Source organism: Triticum dicoccoides, chromosome 7A (genome assembly GCF_002162155.2).
Source record: "Triticum dicoccoides isolate Atlit2015 ecotype Zavitan chromosome 7A, WEW_v2.0, whole genome shotgun sequence".
Taxonomy (NCBI): domain Eukaryota; kingdom Viridiplantae; phylum Streptophyta; class Magnoliopsida; order Poales; family Poaceae; genus Triticum; species Triticum dicoccoides.
This window is the reverse complement of record NC_041392.1, coordinates 575,172,593-575,191,418: the sequence shown is the minus strand read 5'-3', so window position 1 is coordinate 575,191,418 and position 18,826 is coordinate 575,172,593.

Sequence of the window (18,826 nt, the reverse complement as noted above, 5' to 3'; positions counted from 1 at the left end):
CAACTGATCAAACAAATCATTGATCATTGGCAGTGGGTACTTGTTCTTGATCCTCACATCATTCAATGCATGATAATCAACAACCATTCTCAATGATCCATCCTTCTTCTCAACCAAAAGCACTGGGCTCCTCACGGTGACGAACTTCGTCGAATGTAACCTTTCTCCAATAAATCCTTAATCTGCTTCTTAATCTCCTCCAGATCATTTGCGGGCATCCGGTATGGTCTCTTCGATATCGGTCCGGTGCCTGGCAACAACTCTATCAAAAACTCAATGTCTCGATCCGGCGGCATGCCCGGTAGTTCCTTTGGAAATACATCTGGGTAATCCTTCACTACAAGCACTTCCTCCTGAACAACTCCCGTGAGAGAATTTACTTGGGTCCTCTTTGGTGCATGCTTGGATACATACTTAATCCTTTTTCCCTCCGGGGTGGTGAGCAGAATTGACCTACTAGCACAGTCAAGTTTCCTCCATACTTCGATAGCCAATCCATTCCTAGTATCACATTCAATCCTTGTGACTCCAAAATTATTAGGTCTGAGGGGAAAACATGGCTACCAATGGTTAAGGGTATCCGATCGCACCATCGGCTGGCCATATACTCTACTCCTGGTGAGCTTACTGACAAGGGTGTCCTAAGGGCTAAGGTGGATAACTTAAACTTGTCCACAAATCCCCTTGAAATATATGAATGTGATGCACCAGTATCAAATAGAAAAAGAGCAGTAAATGACTTAACCAAAAACTTACCGATAACTGCATCTGGCTGCTCTTCAACCTCTTCCACGTTCATGTGGTTCACGTGTCCCGTGTTGAAAGGGTTGGGCTTCTTCCGAGAGCTTCCATTGTCGTTGCCATTCTTTGCTTCAGAACACTCGGTGGCGTAATGTCCAATCTTCCCGCACTTGGAACAAGTAATGTGACTTAGATCCTTCTTGGCGGGCGTTGCTGGGTTAGAGCGGTTCTGATTGCTGCCAGCTCCATTCTCGTTTCCATTCTTGGGCCACTGTGGTTATGCGAACTTCCTCCATTGTGGGTATGGCCTCCATGATTATGGGTAAATCCTCCCGAGTTTAGGGTGAAACAAGGCTTCTGCTGAGCTCCTGAATTGTACTTCCCTTGTCCATACTTCCTTTTGTGGCTCTCAATCTGCTGCTGCTTCCCTTCAATCATAAGAGCCTTGTCTACCAACTCCTGGTAGTTGTTAAATGTTGCCACCATTAACTGCATACTCATCTCATCATTCATCCCTTCCATAAACTTCTCATGTTTCGCGGCATCCGTGGCCACATCATCTGGGGCATAGCGGGCTAACTTGCTAAACTCATCCACGTATTGTCCCACAGTACAGTTTCCTTGGCGTAAGTTGCGAAATTCACGCTTCTTCATACTCATAGCTCCAGTTGAGACATGAGCGGTGCGGAATGCTTGTTGAAACTGCTCCCAAGTGACATTGGCTATAGGAAAAGTGGCTGTATAATTCTCCCACCATGAGGCTGCGGGTCCATCCAATTGGTGTGCGGCAAAACGCACCTTCTCAGCATCTGTGCAACCTGCGGTGGTCGAATCCCTTCCTATCATGAGTAGCCAGTCATCAGCAACTATTGGCTCGACGCTACTTGAAAACACCGACGGCTACAACCTCAGAAAACGGGCTAAGTTGTCAACTGGAGGTGGTGGCGGTGGGTTGTTGTTGTTGTTGTTGTTGTTGCCTTGGTTCTGGACTAGTAGCTGCATCAAGGCATTCTGCTGTTGGATCAACTGGGTGAGCTCCGGTGGGAAGACAAATCCGGGGTCACGTCTCGGAGGCATCTGATGGGTTTAGAGGGGAGAGATTAGAATAGAATGAGGTCTAGTGAGAAAGCACTACCCATATGCTCATGAGACAAACACATTCATATCACACCAAATCAATTCAAGCAAGGGCAGACAATCGATCTAACTATCGTTACAAAAGTGCTCGGACTACTAATATATACATGGGGAATTAATACTAATAATATGGTGGTCTACTAGAAATTTTGATCAGTGGAAGACTCCATGATGTCTGCTCCAGCTTCGTCTTCATAATCATCATCATTACTGTCAGGGTCGGAGTCGGTGCCGTCGATGATGATGTAGTCCTCGGGATGGTCATCATCTCCTCCTGGCGCGGGGTCTCCCATGAATACTCCTAGCTTCCTTGTCAGGTCGTCATTCCTCTCCACTAGTATTGTGATTTCCTCCTCGTATCCATCACATGTAGACTTGAGTTCCTCTTCTAGCTCCATGTTCCTAGTCATCAACTTCTTAAAATCTATCATGCTTGCGCACATCTGGTTCTCCTGTCGACAAATGTGCTAGTTTAACTCCTGGATGAAAGCTGCAATGGACCTGTCCTTCCTGGTGCTGATCATCTCCCATTAATCATCTCGGCACCCACAAATTTGGTAGATAGTGTCCTTAAGATCCTTGTGATAAACTTTGCCGATGCATCCCATGGCGATGTGGGCAGCCATGCTCTTTCCTAGACTCCAGGTGGTGCATCAAAGGAAAACTCTATGGGCTCAGTGACTGGCGTGAACATCCTTCCTGGAACTTGAACTCGAATCATCCAACACTCCTGTTCTCGTAAAGTGGCGGTGTAGGTCCCAGTCAAGCTTGGTATTCCAATGTTCAGGTACCTAGTGCTTCCTTCAAGTGTCGTCCAAAGGGCGTGTCTTCATCCAGTTGGGCAAACATGTTCCTTGAGTCCGCCATCCTAAAGAGTGGAAAATGGAGAGGAGTCAGAAATGAGTAGAGAAGAGTGACCTATGGCTCAACTTAGTGGTCGTGTCCTACATTTAGCGTGTGCTCTGATACCATCTTGTAGCGATCCGACCTCAGGCTGTCAAATCTTTGTGCATAAGTGTCATCCCTGGATCGGTAATGCTGACACACACAGTACTCGAAGGATTTATAACAGAGTAGTAATCACACACTTATTACATCGAATGTCCCCAAAAGAGAACTTATTACAATAAATATGGCTTAAGGCCATCTAAATAAGATAACAACGGAAGGCTTGGAAGATAAAGTGAGTGCATCAACTCCAACGACATAGTTGAGTGCATGACAAACGACCTAGCGCACCTTACTCTTCGTCTGAAAAGTCTGCAACATGATATGTTGCAGCCCGAAACGGGTCAGCACATGGAATATGCTGGCAAAATAACACAGTAGAGCAATGAACAGGTAAATGCTATCACTACATGCATATATGGCTGGTGGAGGCTCTATGGTTATAATGTTTAGCGAAAAGCCAATTTTTCTCTACAACAAAGGAATATATTTTATCTAACTGTCACGGTGGTTGAAACATTAAGAAGGTTCCTCCAACTCAATCCCAATTAAAAAGTAATTAACAACCCAACAAATTAATTTAGGGTGGTGAGATCAACATGATAATTCAAGTACCAGATACTCAAAATGTCCATAACCGGGGACACGGTTAACCATGATTAGTTTATACACTCTACAGAGGTTTGCGCACTTTTCCCCACAAGACCTGATCTCCTCCGTTGGATTCTCGCACTACATGGCGTTTGAGAAACGGATGACCGAGACACAGTCTTTCAGAAGCATTAACTCTAACCCTGGGTAGACAGTACCAACCTACATCCCGTACATCTGCTAGCCTACCACTGGAAGAGGTCATGCAACATACTCAACTATGCTAGAGACCATAATAGCTTATGGCTACACACGGAAGTTTCTAGCATGAATAATCTTATGACCCCTTTGAGCCTGGATGGCGAACCATAGGATGATCACACGGGTCCTCCGGGATATCCTAGGACAACACTGGATTCTCCAGGTGCCCGCAACCAATTCAACCATATGTGTATTTAAGTAGCCACCTTATGTTAACCATTAATTAACAATATCACATCTGTCATGGATACACTCAAACCCAATCCATGTCTACGAGCATAGCATGGCAATATAAGCATAATGTAGAAGTAACTCCCAGGGTTTGATAATAAAACAGGTGATAGGTTCTACCTCATCATTTACTTCCCAATACCCACAACTTAACCACATCCTAATCATGCAGTGTTTGAGGATTGTAACTAATGCGTAAAAACTGTGTATGAGAAGAGTATGATCAATGTGTTACTTGCCTTGCTGACGATCCGCAAACCCTAGAGACTCGTAGTAGCACGCTTCACACTCCAGGAATTCTATCGCAAACAAACAATGGCATACATAAGCACTCAAGCATATATTCAAGGGTAAAACTCAAATAAGAAGATCAAATCTGAAAATTCAACTGAAGAGATTCGATCTGCAAAAAAGAATCAATCGAATCGGAGCAACGAAACTGAAACTACGGTCAAAAGAACTTGAAAAACAAATCTGCTTGAAACCAAATTTTAAATTGTCAAAATCATGTTCAAGTTAGTTAAATTTAAAGTGGGGCTCGAGACAAAGATTTTGGCATTGGTTTCACTGGATTTGGACAAACGGTTAAAAAGTTACAAGGGTTTGAAGATCAGGGGATAATCTGTGATAAAAATAATCGAGGATAGGTCCCTAGAAGAAAAGAGAAAACAAAAAGAAAAACAACGGCGCAAACATTCGTTAACAGAGACGAACGGGCAAACGCGTTCGTTAAAAACGAAATAACAAGCGAACGCTCGCTAAATAACGAAACCGAAAAAACCGAATCTAAAAAACCAAGCTAAGGTTTTATAAAAACCGACGGTTTTACCTAAACCGAAAAAACTAAACCGACGAGAACCAATGGCGGATCCGGCGGCGGCTGGCTCCGGCGGGGCGGCGGCGGCTCCGGCGAAGACGGCGGCGGCGGCGAGCGGCGACGGTGCGGGCGACGGCAGCGGCTGGCGGGCGGGGATAGGGTTTCGTGCGGGGTGGGCTGGTGGGCTAGGGCGCTGTGGGGCGGCGGCTTATAAAGCCTGGGCGTGGACAGAGTCCGGGTCGCCCACGGCCCAAAGGTCGGTTCACTTTTTTTAAACGGGCGGAGTAAATAAATAAAAAGAAATATGAAACAGAGTCCAAAAATTCCAAAATAAATTTTCACGGTCCTATAATAAAATTTAGGACAAAGTGAACAATTTTCCCAGACCTAAAATGCAATTTTTAAACAACAATTTTTCCCTAATTTAATTAAAATAACTCTAAATAAAATCCAAATAAAAATCAATAAAACAATAATTTGATTTTTAACATTTTTCCTCCAATATTTCTTTTATTTTGGAGAAGTCATTTTATCTCCTCTCTTTTATTTTTATTATGAAATATTTAGAGATAAAAAAATTATTAAAAATCAATATGATCCTATTTTCAATATTTGGGAAAATTATAATACGAAAATAAACGAAATCCCCAACTCTCTCCGTGGGTCCTTGAGTTGCTTAGAATTTCTAGGATCACAACGGAAATGCAAGAAAATATGATATGCATATGATGTCCTAAGTATGACATTCCAAATTGAAATTTTGGGATGTTACACCATTGCAAGTTCGTACAACGCTCAATTTTCTCTTACACTAAATGGTCTCACACTTTTAGAAGCAATTTTTATTGCCTTATTGCACCGATGACAACTTACTTGAAGGATCTTGCTCAATCCTTAGGTAGGTATGGTGGACTCTTGGAAATAAGATTTGGGTTTAATGGTTTTTGGATGCACAAGTAGTATCTCAACTTGGTGTGGAAATTTTGGCTAGCAAAGATGGGGGGCAAGCACCACATGTTGAAGGATCTATGACAATATAACTTCTATGTGAATATGAACAAACATAAACCATTACGTTGTCTTCCTTGTCCAACGTCAACAATTTTGGCATATAATATTTTGATGGGGGCTCACAATCACAAAAGATTTCCATGATAGTGTATTTTCATGTGAAAGTTGTCTTCCTTATACTAATTATTCGTGAATTGCTTGTATGAGCAATATTGTGATTGTCAAGCCTCAAAAGATTTCACTTTCTAAACCGGATGTGAAGCTACCACTAGTCATGATATAATTTCAAATTCATGACACTCAATTTATTCAACAATTTACTCATAGGATAAAAGTGAAGCACAAGAGTAAATGACATAGAAAAGAGCTTCCTTGACGGGATGTGAATGCCACTTACTTAGCCTCCCTGGCAATTATTTGAGGACTCTATTTTATTTAAAAACTTTCAGATCTAAGTAATTTATTAAAACAACAAGCAAAACAAAATAAAATGACATTCTAAGAATAGCACAACTCATGTGAAGAAGCAAAAACTTAGCCTCAACAGATACTAACCGATAATTATTAATGAAGAAAGGTGGGATGCCTACCGGGGCATCCCCAAGCTTAGATGCTTGAGACTTCTTGAAATATTATTTTGGGGTGCCTTTTGCATCCCCAAACTTGAGCTTTTGTGTCTCCTTAATTCCTTGTATATCACGGTTTCCCTAAATCTCAAAAGCTTCATCCACACAAAACTCAACAAGAACTCGTGAGATAAGTTAGTATAAACCAATGCAAAATCCTTATCATTCTCTACTGTAGCAAATCACTAAAATTATTATTCAACATTGAATACTAAATGCCTCTGCCTATTTAATACTTAGGATCATTAAACAAGCAAACATATGCAAATAATGCAAACATAACAGCAATCTGCCTAAACAGTACAGTCTGTAAAGAATGCAAGAGTATCAATACTTCCCTAACTCCCAAAATTATGAAAACAATTCACACTGTAGAAAATTTATCAGAGCTCATTTGCAAAAGTTTCAACATTTTATCACATTCTGACTTTTCTAGGGAATTTTTGCAACAGCGGTAAACTTTCTGTTTTCAAACAGCAACATGTATACTTGCAAAATAAGCATGACTAAGGCTATCATTGCCACTTTTATTGAAATAAAGGATGCAAAACATTATTCTAACTAACAGCAAGAAAATCCTAACAAAATAAATTGATGCTCCAAGCAAAACACATATCATGTGACGAATGAAAACATAGCTCCAAGTGAGGTTACCGATAATGTTGGAGATGAAAGAGGGGATGCCTTCCGGGGCATCCCCAAGCTTAGTTGCTTGTATCTTCCTTGAATATTACCTTGGGGTGCCTTGGGAATCCCCAATATTAGGGTCTTGTCACTCCTTATTCTCCTCATATCGACATCTCACCCAAAACTTGAATACTTCAATCACACAAAACTTAACGGGACCTTGTGAAATAGGTTAGTATAATAAAGAGAAAACCATTCCACTTTTGGTAATGTCAAATACAAGATTAATAATTGTTCTCACACAATTCCTACTGTAGCATATCGTTTCCACAAATTATATTGAGCAATATATGCCATAGAAACTGGAAAACAAGCAAACTATGCATTGAAAATAGACTCTGTCAAAAACAGAACAATCAGTAGTAATCCGCACTCAAACCATACTTCTACTACTCCAAAAATTCTGAAAAATTAGGACCACGTGAGCAATTTATATATTAATCTTCTGATAAAAGATTCAACTCAAATTCACTCTTTTGTTAAAAACTAGAATTATTTTCGTGAGCGCAAAAGTTTCTGTTTTTAGCAAGATCAAAGTAACTAACACCCAACAAGATCCCAAAGGCTTTACTTGGCACTTTATTGAAACAAAAGCTATAAAACATAATTAAAACAATAGCATAATCATGTGAACACACAAAAAAAGTAGGTAAAAGTGTTGGGTTGTCTCCCAACAAGCGCTTTTCTTTAATGGCTGTTAAGCTAGGCATGATGATTTCAATGATGCTTGCATAAAAGATAAGAATTGAAATGTAAAGAGAGCATCATGAAGCATGTTACTAGCACATTTAGGTCTAACCCACTTCCTATTCATAGGGATTTTGTGAGAAAACAACTTATTAGAACAAGAATCAACTAGCATAGGAAGGCAAAACAAGTGCAACTTCAAAACAATCAACACATAGAGACGAAACTTGATATTATTGAGATATGTAAGGGCATAAGTTCCTTTATCATAATAATTTTTAGAGGCATCATGGATGAATTCCACAATATAACCATCACATACAACACTCTTTTCATGATGCACAAGCATAGAAGATTTATCATGCTTTATGGCATAGATGTCATCATAATAATCATCATAGATAGCAACTTCATTGTCAGGTAAGTGCCTTTTTGGCTTTACTAAGCTATTGCCAAAGGAGGTTCTACTTTTTTGTTTTTTCTATGTTAGTTTGTAAGTCAACGTTCTACTTTTTGCTCCTCTTAGTGCTCCCTAGGTATATGAAACCATGTGTGTGCCTTGGACTGATTGGATATGCCCCAAGATTTCAGGGGTTAAGTTGTGACAACTATGGGTTCTCTGACATAAATTCGTCTGATTTCTATGATAGTGTTTCCCTAATTTATTTTACGGATATTAATTTCTCCTTCTTGGTGTTCGCCTGATTTTTATAAAAAAAGCCTAGAGAGTACTAAGATTTGGGAAATTCAGATGTTACATGTGGTCGTTTGCCAAAAATAATATGTTACATGTGGCCGAGGATAATATAGTTTTTGTGAAAGTCTCATGTATGCATAGCATTCCAGAATCTATTTTCAGCCATCACAAGATCAGTATGGCTGGCTAATTGAGTTAAGTGAAATTCTTTGTCTAATATTAGCCTGTTTCTAATCAACCAAATGATTACTTGGTCAAATAGCAATCCAGTAAGACATTCATGTGCTTTTCTATGGCACTAACTCAATGGCAGCAAATAAAACCTGCTAATTTGTTGCTTCAGTAATGAGGTTTCTGCTTGGTAAATTTTGATCTACCCTACTCTTCTGCAGGAAAGAGAATAACACTATGTTAGGTCATACATATGAACCAAGTTGGGCCTACTGAGTGTAGAGTTGGTGCCGATGTTGTACAACCAAGTTGGGCCTATCCACGTGTATTGGGGTTCTTCCATTATAGTGCACAAGAAGCGTAGCACATTATTAAGTTGATCAAGAAAGTAAGTTGGTTCATTATGAAGATTGAGGTATGGGTTTCTTGAGTGATGATCGCCTATTGATTTTATCTTTGCCTGAATTTATCATTCTTCTTTTTCGTTCCTTTCAGCTTTCAGGCACCTAATGAGGTACCGCAATTGTGATTGACAGAAAAGGCCAATTTATGTTTTTGGACACATCACCTAATTATGTGTTATCATATCTTCGACCCAGTATTAAATCAACAAGTTTCCTTATTGTGCTTCGTAATTATAAAGCATTTCTTAATTCAGGTACACAATGTACAGAATATTGTTCTTTTACTACTGTGTACATACAAGGCACACTAATTGAGTGCCCATATTTAAATAACCTTTTTTAATATTAATTAATATGTATTTTTTGATAACTTAAAGTATAACCATACTCTTACCTATTTGTTCTTCCATATGTAGTTATAAATTGGAACAGGCATGTATAATATATATATATACCACTATACTAAATGACGTATATGAGAAGCCTCATGTTATATAGTCTGACCTAATATTCCTAGAGGCTTGGATGTGTTCGTGGAGACATAAATGCACCTGCTGTTCACAAGGATTGGTGGGAATAAGGTACGACAGGATCTTACTGGTGCTAGCAAGTAATATACTGATAAGTCCTATGTTAATTTCTCTGTTGGGTATCCTGATCTGATTGCAAATAATATTTTGATGTTGGTAACCCAATTTGTTTTCTTACACGAGTAATTGTTGAGTAGGAATTGGTATGATAGTGCAATCACAACTTTCCCTTAATTTCATGCCTCAAATCGCACAATGGGCTCAGAAACAAAAAAGTTCCTCGAGAACATGCATATGTCAGCATTTTTGTGTATTGGTGGAGAAAGGTTCACATCACTACATTGTAAGGGCATTTGCCTTCTTTTGTTCTTACTTTATTCAGTTCAATTATGGTGCACCACTTGAGGGAGTCCTGGATCAGGGGGTCCTCGGACAGCCAGACTATATACTTTGGCCGGACTGTTAGACTATGAAGATACAAGATTGAAGACTTTGTCCCGTGTCCGGGTGGGACTCTCCTTTGCATGGAAGGCAAGCTTGGCAATTCGGATATGTAGATCTCCTCCCTTGTAACCGACTCTGTGTAACCCTAGCCCCCTCCGATGTCTATATAAACCGGAGGGTTTAGTCCGTAGGACAACAACAATCATAATCATAGGCTAGCTTCTAGGGTTTAGCCTCTACGATCTCATGGTAGATCAAATCTTGTAATACTCATATCATCAAGATCAATCAAGCAGGAAGTAGGGTATTACCTCCATCGAGAGGGCCCAAATCTGGGTAAACATTGTGTCCCCCGCCTCCTGTTACCATCAGCCTTAGACGCGCAGTTCGGGACCTCCTACCCAAGATCCGCCGGTTTTGACACCGACATTGGTGCTTTCATTGAGAGTTCCACTGAGCCGTCACGTAAAGGCTTGATGGCTCCTTCGATCATCGGCAACAATACGATCCAGGGTGAGGTTTTTCTCCCCGGAAAGATCTTCGTATTCAACGGCTTTGTACTGCGCACCAACTCGCTTGGCCATCTAGAGCAGATTGAGAGCTACGCCCCTGGCCATTAGGTCAGGTTTGGAAGCTTGAACTATACTGCCGACATCTGCAGAGACTTGATCTTCGACGGATTCGAGCCCATGTCAGGTGCGTTGCTCCGTCACGACGAGCATGACTTAGCTCTGCCTCAGACAGTGTCCGGGAGATCACACATGTGGCTACTCCGGCCCTCAATCCGGAGCAGATCATGCCGTCCGAGGACGGGTGGATGGACCCCGCCACGGAGGCCGCACACTCAGCGGCGATAGAGCCGAATACTGACTTCACCTCCTATGAGACATGCGTTACCGGACCCTTGGATTCGTCCCCGGCCACAGGCTCCGAACCGCCTGCATCCGTGCCTATCCAATCTGATAGGGCACCAATCATGGAGTTTACCTCCATGGATATTTTTCAGCACTCGCCCTTAGGCGATGTGCTAGACTCATTGAGGTCTCTCTCCTTGTCAGGAGACTCTCAGCCAAACTATGTCCAGCTCGAGTGGGAAGCAGACGACAAAGAAATTCGTTCCCCACCCACCACCCACTTAATAGCCACTGTCGACGACTTAACCGACATGCTTGATTTCGGCTCCGAAGACATCGACGGTATGGACGACGATGTAGGAGAAGAACAGGAACCACTGCCCACAGGGTGTTGGACAGCCACCTCATCATATGATATATATACATATATATATATATATATATATGGTGGACACCCCGAAGAAAGCGATGGCAATAAGGCAGCGGAGGATAATCCCCCCGAGAAGCAATCTAAGCATCGGCGTCATCAGCGCCGCTCTAAGCCCTGCCATAGCAAAAGCAGCGATACCGGCACAAGAGATAATAACACTGCGGATAGTGCCGAAGACGAAGACAATCCCCTCCAGCCAGGCTTCAAGCGGGAGGATGGGCAAGCTAGCCCTAAGGAACAGGCGACAGACGGAGAATCAGAGGATGACAATTACATGCCCCTCTCCAAAGAAGAGGTGAGCCTCAGCAACGAAGAATTTATCGTGCCTGAGGATCCCATCGAGCAGGAGCGCTTCAAGCGCCGGCTTATAGCCACAGCAAAAGCCTGAAGAAAAGCAGCAGCTTCAAGCTGACCAAGATCTGCTAGCGGATAGATGGACCGAGGTCCCGACAGCCGAGGAATACGAACTCGAGCGCCCAACCAAAAGTTACCCAAAGCGCAGGTTGCTACCCCAACTCGAGGAGGAAGTATTAAAGCCTACACTACCAGTGTATGATGTGTCTGACCGGCCACCTCGTGGCCGAGACAAAGCGGCATATCAGCCCGAAGTCCAGCCCGCACCCTGTTGCTAGTCAAACCAAAACACCAAGGCCCGGGGCTACACGCAGGACCTGCGAGACGTATTGGAAAACAAAGCAGGACATACAAGATCGATCTATGGATCATGGGGGCGCGCCCCAGCGCGTGATGATGACCGTCACGCCAGATATACTAAAAGCAAATCTGGCCGGGCCGAATACAACAGACAAGACTCGTATGAACTACGTCGTGATATAGCCCGGCACAGAGGCACCACACACCCCCTATGCTTCACTGATGAAGTAATGGATCATGAATTCCCAGAAGGGTTTAAACCCGTGAACATTGAATCATATGATGGTACTATAGACCCCGCGGTGTGGACAGAGGATTTCTCCCTCCACATTCACATGGCCCGCGGGGGTGATCTACATGCCATCAAATATCTCCCACTAAAACTCAAAGGGCCGGCTCGGCATTGGCTGAATAGCTTGCCAGCAAACTCCATCGGAAGTTGGGAGAACCTGGCAGACGCATTCCTGGACAACTTCCAGGGCACTTATATGCGACCACCGGATGCTGATGATTTAAGTCACATAACCCAATAGCCCGGAGAGTCAGCCAGGAAATTCTGGACTCGGTTCCTAACTAAAAAGAACCAAATTGTCGACTGTCCGGATGCCGAAGCCCTATCGGCCTTTAAACATAACATCTGTGATGAGTGGCTTGCCCGACATCTCGGCCAAGAGAAGCAAAAATCCATGGCAGCCCTCACGACACTCATGACCCGCTTTTGCGCGGGCGAGGATAGCTGGTTGGCCCGTAGCAATAACACAGCAAGCAATCCTGGCACATCAGAGGCCAGAGATAGCAACGGCAAACCCCGATGCAACAAACACAAAATGGTGGTAACACCGAAGATACGGCAGTCAATGCCGGATTTAGTGACTCTAAGTCCGGTTAGCGGAAAAGGCCATTCAAAAATGACAATTCGGGCCCGTCCAGTCTGGACCACATACTCGACCGTCCATGCCAAATTCATGGCACCCTAAGAACACCATCCAATCATACCAACAAAGAATGCTGGGTCTTCAAACAAGCCGACAGGTCAAGTGCCGAAAACAAGGAGAAGGGGCCTCAAAGCGATGATAGCGACGAGGAGCCCAGATCACCGAATACAGGAGGGCAAAAGAAATTTCCCCTGCAAATCCAAACGGTGAACGTGGTAAACGCCACCCGCACTCCCAACCTGGAACGGATGTGCACGCTTAGGGATGTCGACTTAACGGAACCAGTCGCCCCACAATATAAACTAAGGCCGATCACCTTCAACTGCACGGATCGTCCGGTTAATACCAATCAGGGCAATTCTGCCGCACTAGTCCTCGACCCAATAATTGACGGGTTCCACCTCACACGAGTCCTTATGGACGGAGGCAGCAGTCTAAACCTGCTTTACCAGGACACAGTGTGCAAGATGGGTACCGATCATTCGATGATCAAGCCCACTAAAGCCACCTTTAAAGGTATTGTACCAGGTGTGAAGGCCAGCTGTACAGGCTCCATCGCCCTTGAGGTAGTCTTCAGATCACCAGGCAATTACCGTACCGAAGAGTTAATCTTCGACATCGTCCCCTTTCGCAGTGATTATCATGCACTACTCAGACAAACCGCGTTCGCTCAATTCAATGTGGTGCCACATTATGGCTACCGTAAGCTCAAAATGCCCGGTCCGCACGGCGTCATCATGGTTAATGGCAAGGCCAAACTCCCCCTTGGTACCAAAGAGTATACCGCTGATTTAACAGCAGGAGCAATGAGTGGCACTTTTCAATTGAACCTCGAGTCGACGGCCAAGCTCCCGGACACCGCCAAAGGACTCGGAACTACTTCGCGGCAGGATAGCCTGGCTCGTCCAGAGCTCAATTAAACACCCCGGCAAAAGCCAGGACAGGCCACATACGGCGGCTGTGGCACACAAACATATCTTGCATTTTCTTTATAGGTTCATTTTTGCCCAGGCCAGGACCGGCGATATATATGGAAACAGCTCAAACGCGCAAGGGAACCCTTAGATATTCCCCTCGATGACCATCCGACTGCACTCCGGATCCGCACACAACTTCTTCCCGCCTGGTCTCAGTATGTTCCGCAACCACTTTCTCTTTTTATTACATTACATGTACTCATGCGCATAGACGTATTATTCAAATACAACATGTGGATTTATACGACGCTTCTCTGTCGTTGTCTCTTATTTGAAACTCTTTTGTCAAATGGCATCCGTACACCGCGATATGCCTTAATATGCCAGGGGCTTCGTTTTACCCATAATACGATAATAAAGTCCTAACACCTTCATGGTAGTTCGGCACCCCGAACTTATAGCATTATATGCATCGGCTCCGAATCATGTCTTGGGTCAAATGTTGGGTTTTCCCGGCTCCCATGTTTTGTTGCCATACGTTCCACTATATCGGCTAAGGCGGCACAGGGAGAACTACTGTGATTGTGTCCCAGTTCTTCCGGACGAGCACCTCAGTAGAGAAAGCCGAAAACTGACTATCATGATACGGCGAGAGCTGGTCAGCTGTTCGAGAGGTTGTAAAATCTTTAAGGATTTCTCCCGCATAATGCCATAATCAATGCAGCATGCGATGGATCGGCCTTTCTTCCGATCAGGTGCTCATAGAGCCCCTCGTGCGGTCTTCCGAACACCAGGGGCTGCGCCTACCTTCCTTTTCTAAAGCTCCTATGGTAATTGAGAGTGATAAAGCCCTATAGTCCGATTGACTGGTTCATTGTGCTGAACACCTCCTTCAAAGGACCCAAAACTGGGATAAAGAGTGATCAGGTTTATCTCGAACACCCCCGTAGTTCCTACATGGGGGCAGAAGCCGACGACTGGCCAACTCTCAGCATTAATATATAAAACGGCCGCGCAGGAGGATAAACTTTCATATAATAGGCAATAAATAATAGAAATGACCTTGTTCAACATTACAAAGGAAAACATGATTGTATTCATGGAAATATAATGTCCTTGGTGCATTGCTCCACCGGAAGGCAGGATCCTTTCAGGACACTTTCATAATATAACTCAGGCTTGTGGTGCTCCTTTCCCTCCAGCGGTCCCTCAGTCACCAGCTTTTCAGCATCCATCTTCCCCAAATGCACCTTTGTGCGGGCGAAGGCCATTCGCGCACCCTCTATACAAACCGACTGCTTGACGACATCCAGTCGAGGGCAGGCACTCGCAAGACGCTTCATGAGCCTAAAGTAGCTGCCTGGAATTGGCTCAGAGGGCCATAGCCGGATAATCAAATCCTTCATGGCTAGGTCGGTCGCCTTCTACAGTTCGATCAGCTGTTTCAGTTGATCGGCAAAAGGCACCGGATAATTCGGTGCCAGATACTGTGACCAGAAGAGCTTATCCGCAGTGTTCCTTTCTTCGGCTCAGTAGAACTGTGCGGCATCAGATATGCTGCATGGCAGCTCTGCTAATACCCTTGGAGAAATCCGAACTCAATTTTAGAAACATGATTTTCTCCCCAAATACTTGCCTTACATGGAACAAGCCTTACCCACTGCGATCTTCCTCGCCTCTTGGATCTCCTACAGGGCACCTTGGGTTTCCCCCTGGGCATCGCATGCGGCCTGATGAGCCTTAGTAAGTTTGGATTCTTTCTCTGTTAGACTCTACTCCAAGGCCTCGCATCTTTTCACGACCTCTTGAAGCTCCTGCTCAGCTTCAATAACCCTGGCCTCGTGCTTCTCACGAAGAGCCCGCTCTGTGTCTGCCTTTCTCTCGGCCTCGGCAACAGCCTTCATAAGAGCCTCGACTTCGGTCATCGCCCCTGGCGCAAATCACAAAAAATATTTTAAAATTTGTTCGCACTGAACGTGAACAAGGTTTGTGCATACCTTGTTTATCCTCCATCTGCCTTTTCAACTGGCCCAATTCTTCTGTGGCCCGCTCTAGACTTTGATTTAGTCCGGAGACCTCCGCAGTATGAGAGGCGACAGTCGCTACAGACGCCTGTTTATAAAAGAAGAGAGGTAAATGGCATCACGTGAGTCTCCTGCGAACATAGATTTGATCCTTTGTCCGGTTCTTTCTCTCACCAAACAGTGTATCAGGGGCTACTATCTATACTGTGACACTCTTTGAAACTTCATAAAACATACCTCAAAGCCTCTTATAAGGCTAATATAGGCTTCATTCATGCCACTCTCCGCAGACAGAATCTTCTCAATCACCGCACCCATAAGGGCATGGTGTTTATCGATGATGGAGGCGCTTTTCAGCGCCGCCAATAAAGGATCTAGCACCTCTAGTTGGACAGAGGTTGCCGGTGGAACAGGTACACCCACTCTAGCCGAGGGAGGCAGCCTGCCTGATTCTGGAACCATATTGGTCTCCGGAATTGCGTCCGGCTGGGGACCGAATTCAAGATGGCTCCCGCCGACGACGCCCATGGGAGCCTTCTCTCCCATGTGTCCGGCCCCTGAAGTTTGAGCTCCTGGCATCATCTTAGTAATCTTTTCCCTCCTCCTTGGCCTGGGTCCTCCTGGGACGAAGCCTCGGTGTCATTCACGTGTTTGGGGGAAGGGGCCTTCGGGGGTGTCCTGCTCTCCATAGCATCCGAGCCTAGCAAATCCCCGACGAGGATTGCTCGGAGCGGGATCTTGCCGGACTGCAAAAAGTATGGCCCAGATTAAAATATTATGCCATGATGAGTCCGGACGCATAAACGTGTTCTGATTTCATATATTCACGAGTTCACCAGGGGCTGAGCCCTGGGATCCCACTCCGGGCTGCTATCAGCGGCGTGGACTCCTCTGGAAGAAGTGTTTTTCCCTTCTTAGGCGACTCGGCCTCCAAGGATGTGGAGGCTGTCCTTTTCTTTCTCCCCCCCCCCCCACTGGGGATTCATCTTCCTCCTCCTCGTCGTCCTCTTCGGAGGAAGAATGGGCATTGGAGTCTTCGGATATCGTGTCGGAGGCGCCACGATGATGGAGCCCCCTTGGTCTTCTTGGCCACTCTCCCGGCCTTCTTCTTTGGCGCCTTGTAGGGCGCCGGGACCAGCATCTTCTTTAGAAGCGGGCCAGCCAGTTCTTCAGGTAGCAGGGTCGGACAGTAGATCCGCCCTGCCTTCTTCATCTAGCCCTAGGAGAGTTGTGGAAAACACATTAAGCGTTTTCCTTGGGTTATGCGAATAAAACTTATAATGGCTTACTGAACTTGCGGGGCGGGACAGGTGGTACCCGCGGTCCTCGGCTGAGTCCGGCCATGATTTGCCGGACTTATAAAAAGCACCTTCCAGATGTCTTCATGTGAGGAGACGAAGAGCTCTCATAGGGTCTGGTGCTTGGCCGGGTCGAATTCCCATAAATTGCAAACCCGATGTTGATAAGGAAGGATCCAGCGAATTAACATCACCTCGACTACATTGACAAGTTTGATATTATTGTCTTCCATATCCTTGACGCGCGTCTGGAGTGCCGACAGCTCGTAGGACGTAGACCAATTCAGGCCCTTCTTGGGCCAGGACATAAGCCGCATGGGGGCTCCGGATCGGAATTCAGGAGCAACGGCCCATTTCGTGCCGCGCGGCTCAGTGATGTAAAACCACTGCTACTGCCACCCTTTGACAGAATCATTGAAAGTACTTGTTGGCCATGTGATGTTGGGCATCTTGCTCACCATGGCACCTCCGCACTCGGCGTGCTCGCCGCCCACTACCTTGGGCTTCACATTAAAGATCTTCAGCCATAAGCCGAAGTGTGGCGAGATGCGGAGAAAGGCCTCGCACACGACGATGAATGTCGAGATGTTGAGGAAGGAATTGGGGGATATATCATGAAAATCGATCCCATAGTAATACATGATGCCGCGAACGAATGGGTGAAGGGGAAACCCTAGCCCGCGGACAAAACGAGGAGGAAAACAACCCTCTCGTGGGGTTCCGGAGTAGGGACGAATTGTCCTGCCGTCGGGAGACAGTGGCTGATTTTCTAGGCCAGGTACCCGGCCTCCAGAAGCTTTTTGATATTCTTCTCCCGGACGGTAGAGCCCCTCCATTTACCTCCTGCTCTGGATCCAGACATTTTCGGAAGGCCTTTGTGGTCGGAGAAGACGAACGCTTGGATGCTGGGGCTCGAGCGGAGGGGAATGGATAAGCAGAAGAAGAAGGTGTGGGTGAAAAAGGGGAGTTTTTATCTCCTTATAAAGGCGGCAGGGATCCAGCGCCTCCCCACTTGCCCGGTAAACTCGCTTATTCCCCAAGCGTGACGCTAAAGACACGGTTGGATTACCCATTACCGTATTGATGAGAATCCCGAGATAGGGGGGCACGATCTCTGCTTTGATAAGACATGCCCATAAAACCGCCTCACATCATGCGCAGTAGCTGGTTAGGGAGAACGGTTCAAATAAAGACTGGTTCATGGCGTGGTGTCATGTTAGGAAAGGTTGTCAGCGGATTGGATTTGTGGAATATTGTACTCTCTATGGTGGTTGTGGAATTTGTTTTGCAGAGCCAGACACGACCCTTGTGTTCAAAATCTTCTATGGAGTATTCAGAGAAGGAACCCACCTTGCAATGCCGAAGACAATCTGCACGTCGGACTCATCATCATTGAAGCCTGGTTCAGGGGCTACTGAGGGAGTCCTAGATTAGGGGGTCCTCAGACAGGCGGACTATATACTTTGGCCGGACTGTTGGTCTATGAAGATACAATATTGAAGACTTCGTCCCGTGTCTGGGTGGGACTCTCCTTTGCGTGGAAGGCAAGCTTGTCAATTTGGATATGTAGATCTCCTCCCTTGTAACCGACTCTGTGTAACCCTAGCCCCCTTCTTTGTCTATATAAACCGGAGGGTTTAGTCCGTAGGACAACAACAATCATAATCATAGGCTAGCTTCTAGGGTTTAGTCTCTATGATCTCGTGGTAGATCAACTCTTATAATACTCAT